The sequence below is a fragment of the Balaenoptera acutorostrata genome, chromosome 12, assembly GCF_949987535.1.
Source record: "Balaenoptera acutorostrata chromosome 12, mBalAcu1.1, whole genome shotgun sequence".
Taxonomy (NCBI): Eukaryota; Metazoa; Chordata; class Mammalia; order Artiodactyla; family Balaenopteridae; genus Balaenoptera; species Balaenoptera acutorostrata.
Window position 1 is genome coordinate 59,790,058 of NC_080075.1, and position 6,573 is coordinate 59,796,630.

The window sequence follows — 6,573 nt, forward strand, 5'->3', positions numbered from 1 at the left end:
AACCATGACCTGTCCTAAACTGCATGGTGAGGGGCTGCCGAGGGTGGACGGATTTCCACAGAGGTTGATCATTTTGAAATGACTATTTAAATGTATGGCATTTGGTGACATATCATTGATCAATAATATTCTTACAATTCCTGCTTTGCTCCTGTTCAATCTTAATTTATAAAGATTTTCTGTCATTGGGAAATGAGTCAGAACCAAGAAAATAGGTTTCATAATTTAAAAATACATTTTGGGAAAATCTAAATGCATCTCTTATTTGTTACCAATGCAGAAACCAAAAAAAAAAAAAAGTGGGGGGGGGTTCATTTGCTTTGTGGCATCAGGCTTCTTAAAAAAATGACAGAAATTTAACAGTACTCCTTTGTGCAGAAGTATATTTGCAGACCTGTCCAGGAGGCTTATGATTAGCAAAGAAAACCATTCTACTATCCAGAGATGATTTTGCTGCTATGTAGCTGTAATGGTGTTATTGCCTTACTCCGCAGTCATTTTTAGTTCTTCGCTTTTGTGGTGAGCCGGTCCGGAGCAGCTTGTTCAAGAATCCTTAGGCAAAGGGGAAAAGAAATGGATATTTATTGATTGTCTACTATGGGGGCTTTTTATATACTTAATCTCACTTAATATTTAAACACCTTATATGGTAGGAATTATTATACCATTTGCCTTAGGAGGAAATCAAGGCTCAGAGAAGCTTAAGGAGGTTAAATAAGTTGCTCCAAGTCATGTACCTAATAAGGAACTGACCAAGGATTTAACTGCAGCTTGGCCTCCAAAACCTCTTCCTACTCCATACTGTTTCAAAATGGTTTAATCAGAAATAGCCAAGCTATTTTGCTAACAATTCAAAGAGAGAAATAGAATTGCAATCCTAGTACAAATTAGAATCTAGTGCAGTGCCTTCCATTCATAGGCATGGAAGGTAAGGGCCCCATGCGGTGGTTCCCAACCTTGGGGATACATTGGAATCATTTGGGGAGTTTGAAAAAAATGCTGTCTCTTCCCTAGTGCTTCTGATTTGATTGTCCTGGGGTGTGACTTGGGCATGGGGATTTTTAAAAAGCTCCCCAGGTGATTTGAATGTACAGCGGGTCGGTCAGGGTTGAGAACCACTGGCCTAGAGAGGTTACAGTGTAACCGAAAGTGGGGTCCAGCTGTTCGCCGCTCAAAAGCCAATAAAGAGGCAAGATTGGTGGAAAGGAAAGTTTGCTTTATTTTGGATGCCAGCAACCGGAGGGGAGGGCGGACTTCTGTCCAAAGGGCGACTCCCCACCACTGACGATCAGTGGGCAAGAGTTTTTATAGGTGGAGGGAGGGGCTACATGTAGAAACAGCACAGTCAGCTCTGACAGTCATCTTGAAGTTGGTCATCGGTGGTCTGACCAGCGTCATCTTGATTCTTTTAAGTACAATTAATCTTCAGTTCCAGGGTTGGTTTGTTCCCATTTCTTTGAGGCCAATTCTCATAATTGTGGCAGCTTATGTCATGGCTACAGTCTGGTCATCATGTAGTTAACTTCTTCCATCTGGTGAGGGTTTCAGTATCTACAAAACAGCTCACAGGTTATGGCTCAGAATATTATCTATAGCCCTTGAGAAGGAGCTAAAGGTCCTTGAATATGCTTAGTGACTATATTATTATTTGGTCTCCTTTGACCGTTTTTCTTTGTTTCTACATTTTCTCACTCCTCTGATTAAACTTATTCTTTGGCTAAAGTTTTTCCATAGACAGAAGACAGGCGGAGGGCATGGGGGAAAGGCCATAGGGTCCTGCTCCGTTTCAACATGACATGATCAGGTGGACATCCTTTTGCAGGTTCATCTGATTGTGGTTCATGGGGGACTTAGAAATATATAAAAATATTTCTGAGACAGAAAAGAGATAATCTTTGGAGTTTCTGGTTACAGCAGCTTTTTGTCCAAATCACAGTAAATTTCATGGCTTAATAAGAATCCCACTGCTGGTTTGATGCCTTCCCAGACTGTGACTCTTAGGGACCCATAGAGTGTGGTTTTAAAGCATTTTAACTATGAACTTGGGATTTAACATTTGGGATTTTACCTTAGGAAGAAAGCATGATACTCTAATAACAAAATTGATGGAATGTACAATTTCAGAAAGGCCAAGAATAAATAACACCAAGCTTGGAAATTATTTTCCTTGATTTTTAATTCTGGAAGAAATTTCCAGTTTAATAGAATGTAAGTGTGAATGGAGTCTTGGAGTAAGGGCATAGGGGAAAATCTTACGTGAATTTAGAGACCATAAGAAAAACCTGATACACTAATTCTCCTTATATGGTTTTGTCTAGCTCTTTCCCACAAGCTCAGCTGGAAGAGATGACAGCTTTGAAAACAAGTTGTCCTTGGATTGGTGGCAGTGGCTGGTGCTTTTCAAGAGGAGTGGGTTTTAGACAGGGAGCCAGTGGTGTGGCAGTTTATAGTTTATAAAGCATATTTACATAGATCCTATGATAGAGTGATTACAAAATGGCCCTATTTCTTCACTCTTCCATGTATACATGCCCTTTGAGGTGTGATTTTGGAGTCTATTTCCCCAACCCTTGAATCTAGGCTGGTCTTGTGATTTACTTAGCTAACAGAATATGGTGTAAGTGATGTAGTGCCAGTTCTGACCCTAGGATACTAGAGGACTTGTATGCTTTCTCTGTCTCTGTAATGAGAACAAACCTGGACTTGCCTATTAGAGATGAGAGGCCACAGGGAGCAGGGCTAGTTATCCCAGTGATGCCATGCTAGAACACCAACAACCAGCTGACCACCAGGCACATGCTCAGACCATTAAAACTGCCCAGTCTAGTCCAGCCAAGATCAGCAGACTGCCTAGCCTTCTCATGGACCCAGGAGAAATAACAGATTAAGTTACTGTGGCAAAAGACAACAGATACACATCGTCGTGCGACTATAGAAGGAATTATAATAATCCCTTTCTAGATGAAGAGACTGAGGTTCTGAGAGGTTACATTTAGGAGGAGGTGTCCGAGCATTGTGGAAAGGGTGGATGCTTTCAAATTATACACAGGCTTTCAAGCCAGGGAAAACCCCTGGTTCTGATATCTACTAATTGTAAAACCTTGGGATGATTATTCAAGTTTTCTGAATCTGTTTCTCTGTCTATAAAGTGGGGATAATAGGATCTTGCTTATAAAGTTGCAGTGAGGATTAAAGGAGATAATCTATAATCTGTGTAAAGGGCTGAGTTTGTTTTGAGTTCTCTATAAGTTATAGCTTGTTATGACGAGGATAATGATGATGGTGATGAGAATCGCTCAAGATCACATGGCCAGGAGGGGTCAGGGACGTGAATTCAGGTCTTGTAATTCTTAATTCCACAGACTTTCTATCTCCTCCGCTCCCAACCCCCATTTCCTTTTCTCCTCTGTATCTCTCTTTTCTGTTGTTACCTCCTCTGATGTGTTCTAAGGGCTTATTTTATGTATTCAAGCCACTATCAGCTCTACCTTATTTTTAAAAGCCTTGTTTTGTCCTTTGTGTCTTCTCCTCACCTTGCATAAAGCTTATTCACTATCAACAATAGTTTTTATACCTTGTGCAGCTGTCAACTGCCCACCTCTGTGTATTTGAGAATACAGTTTTATTCTTGCATTTTCACTTTATTGCAATAAAATTAACTCCTGGGAATAACATTTTGGTCCTTGTTTTAAATGTTATGTCTGTTTATTATTTCTCCACATTCAGATGATTTCTTCTCTAGAAACCAGTGAGCGAAAGATGTTGTGCAGCACACGGCCTAGGTGTGTGGGTAGTCATTGAGCACCACTGACTTGTGGGTTAACTATAGGAGCAAAAGCTGTGCAGCAGATGAACAGTGCATCTCAGAGTCCCACTGTCTAAAATCCTGGAGAGAAAGGAAATATATATCAAGATTATTTGTGGAAACAATTATTCAGTACTGCTGGCTTCATCAAAATGTCTTTTAGTTAAAATTTGGAAGCCTACTATTAATCAAGTTGCCTTGGGAAAGATCACTACTTCCCTCAGGATCCCGCTTTTAGCATCAAAAAGCAGATGTTTTGCTACATAAGAAACAAGCATTTTTAACAGCAACATGCAGAGTTTAGTCAGCAAGAAACACCAAGTTTAATTTACTGTCATGGCTGTATTTTTCCCTCTTGGAATTGTTAATTCCAATGATGCTAACAAGAACTGGTCCCTAGGCTTTTGAGCTTGTTGGTCTTTTTATTTGAGATCAAGGTTTTCTATCATTTCTAGTTTTAACTTGGTTTAACCATTAAAAACCTGATGATTCAATCTATGGTACTCTGGGTACTTACATATGTATGTATACCATATAATTATGGTATAACTATATACCCAGATTTTAAAAAAATCAGTAATCTTGGATCTTTAAGCATAAATTTTGAAAACCATACCTCTGGAAGTATGGTTTACTATACTTTCATTTTCTTTTTTTTTTATTGAAGTATAATTGCTTTACAATGTTGTGTTAGTTTCTGCTGTACAATGAAGTGAATCTGCTATATGTATACATATATCCCCCCCCCTCTTGGACCTCCCTACCTGCCCCCCCAACCCTGCCATCACCTCATGTAGGTCATCACAGAACACCAAGCTGAGCTCCCTGTGCTACACAGCAGGTTCCCACGAGCTATCTATTTTACACATGGTAGTGTATTTATGTCAAACCTAATCTCCCAATTCATCCCACTCTCCCCTTCCCCCGTGTCCACATGTCCCTTCTCTACCTCTGTGTTTCTATTCCTGCCCTGCAAATATGTACCTCTGTACCATTTTTCTAGATTCCACATGCCTGCATTCATATGCAATATTTGTTTTTCTCTTTCTGACTTACTTCACTCTGTATAACAGACTCTAGGTCTGTCATATACTTTCATTTTCTATATCCATTTCTCTGTATAACTTACCTTTGATACCCCTTGGGTGGCAAAACTGAATGTTATTTTGAGTTAAAAATGACTTAAATGGAATACTCTGGATTTGTTTATTATAAGAAAGTGGTGGCTAGTAAAACTATTTGAAGAAAGAGAAACAAAACACTGAATTAGGTTGTAGTTTAAGATCAATTTTTTTTTTTTCCTTTCATACATAATTGTTGAATCAAGGACACTGATGACACAGAGCTGGAGGTGTGGCTTGGTACATAATCACTTTTTTTTTTTTTTTTAAGTAGCAGAGGGGTTTAAGTGCATGAAATCTTGAAATCTGAGCCTTGGTTGGTATGTGGGTATCATTTAGGCTTTATACTCCGTGATGAAGCCTTTATGGCGTTCCATCAGACAGTCATACTCTCACTGTTGGAATCCTTCTAGTGAGGGGGGGCTCATTACTTGAAGAAGCAGCATCCATTATGGCATTGCACATTTTGTTATAAAAGTTGTAATTAGCTACCTATTTCCATTCTCCACAAAGCACTGTTACTAATCTGGGCACAGGCATTGAATTGATTCAGAATCTGAAAGTAGGCCCAAGGGTAGAAATTCAGGGCTGTTTTGTGCCTACCATTCACCGTCCTGTTGGTCTTTGTACCTCCATCTGGTACTTTTCTTCCTTTCTGCTAAGTGTATCAAAGGACATCATAGAGTCAGCATATATTTCAGTTTTTTTCTAGAATGTTCCTATTGACCTAGAACTCAGCAGCATAGTTGGACATATAAAGTGCTATTCTCTAAATTTAACCATAGAATCGGAGTTGAGAGTGAGGTGGCAGTTCACTGTTGGAGGTTGGGCTTGAGTTGGTACTAGACAAGTTTGATGTATCCAGGACTTTATCTTCATCGGCTTTTAAAAAACTGCTTCCTGAGATGAGTGAGCCATAGATTCAGAGTTTTGCTTATATTTCAGAATACCAGCAGTAAAGGCTTTTTTTGGGGGGGGTGCCAACTGCTCATGAATTTTCTTCATAAGGCTAAAAAAAAAGTATACATTTAAATGAATTCTGGGATAACACTTTGAACTACTTTTAGAAGTTATAGAAGGAAATCTGAGTACCTTATCATTGTATAATTTAACTTTTTTCTTTGTATTAGAGACTTACTAGATGTTAATAAATCCCATTTCCTTTTCCTGGGCACACAGAAAAACTGCATTGACCATTATCCCTTGCATTTGGTTTGGGGCCAAGTACCTGGGTTTGTTTTTTTTTTTTAGTACCTGGGTTTTGTTCAGTGAAATATGGTTGGGAGTAATGTGTGCTATTTGTAGGCCTGGTCGTAAAACCCACTGTGCAGTCTTCCACATTCTCTTTCACTTTCTGGGAGAGGCCGTGTGTTGGGGATGACAATATCAAAAGGTACAAGGAGACTTAATCTCTGAGTCATTTAGTTCAGTTCTTAATTCCATAATTATTTTTTACATCAAAGCCATTATCATTTTAATTATGCAATTAAAATTTTAAAATCCTCCTTAATTCTTTACCTTATTACATAGGTATTTTAATTTTGTAACTGGAATAGGAAATAAAAAACATGGTAAGTTGGCAATTTTAAAATGATGACATAATTCTAAAGGAAATGACTTTATATGTGAGATAGAAGATTGGGAACA